Raw genomic sequence first — 864 nt, 5'->3', positions numbered from 1 at the left:
TTCCCTGCAGACAGGTTTCCGTAGTGTAGTGGTTATCACGTTTGCTTCACACGTGAAATGTCCCCAGATTTAAACTGGGCCCTAAAGATTTCGGTCTGTTCCCTGCAGACAGGTTTCCGTAGTGTAGTGGTTATCACGTTTGCCTCACACGTGAAAGGTCCCCAGCTTGAAACTGGGTGGGAGCAGTCACTCTCTTTTTCACAATTGTTCAATTGGCTTTCTGTTGAGGAGGAACTCAACACTACAAAGACTTTGCAGCCAAGAAGCATGAAGACAGTCACTAAAGTTGAAGTTGATGCAAAAATTAAAGTGCACAAAAGAAACGACCACTGAGGATTCCCACAGAGGACTGGAAAAAATGCTTGGTTTGCTGATAAATATAGAAGGTATTTGCAGATTGAAGAGCACAATGCAATCTGTAGTTTGAGTTGTGCTCCAAGAAGCGTGTGATGGAAAGTTTAGACACGCTCCTTGTTGCAGGTTTCCGTTGTGTAGTGGTTATCTCATTTGCCTCACGCGTGAAAGGTCCCCAGCTTGAAACTGGGGGGGCGCAGTCACTATCTTTTTCACAATTGTTCAATTGGCTTTATGTTGAGGAGGAACTCAACACTACAAAGACTTTGCAGCCAAGAAGCATGAAGACAGTCACTAAAGTTGAAGTTGATGCAAAAATGAAAGTGCAGTCATTATTTGATCAAATCCTAACCCACACTCGTGCCATTTCAAACCTGTGTGGCTTTTTTCTGTGGAACACAAAAGAAGATATTTGTCTGAGTGGCCTCTTTTGAGCAGCAGCTCTATGCTATGAAGGCCTTTCTTTACACAGGTGTGAAGACAATTATTAAGCCACACTAAGCAGCGGTA

Source organism: Sinocyclocheilus rhinocerous, unplaced genomic scaffold (genome assembly GCF_001515625.1).
Source record: "Sinocyclocheilus rhinocerous isolate Xijiao unplaced genomic scaffold, SAMN03320098_v1.1 scaffold3462, whole genome shotgun sequence".
NCBI lineage: Eukaryota > Metazoa > Chordata > Actinopteri > Cypriniformes > Cyprinidae > Sinocyclocheilus > Sinocyclocheilus rhinocerous.
Note: the sequence above shows the minus strand (reverse complement) of the source record.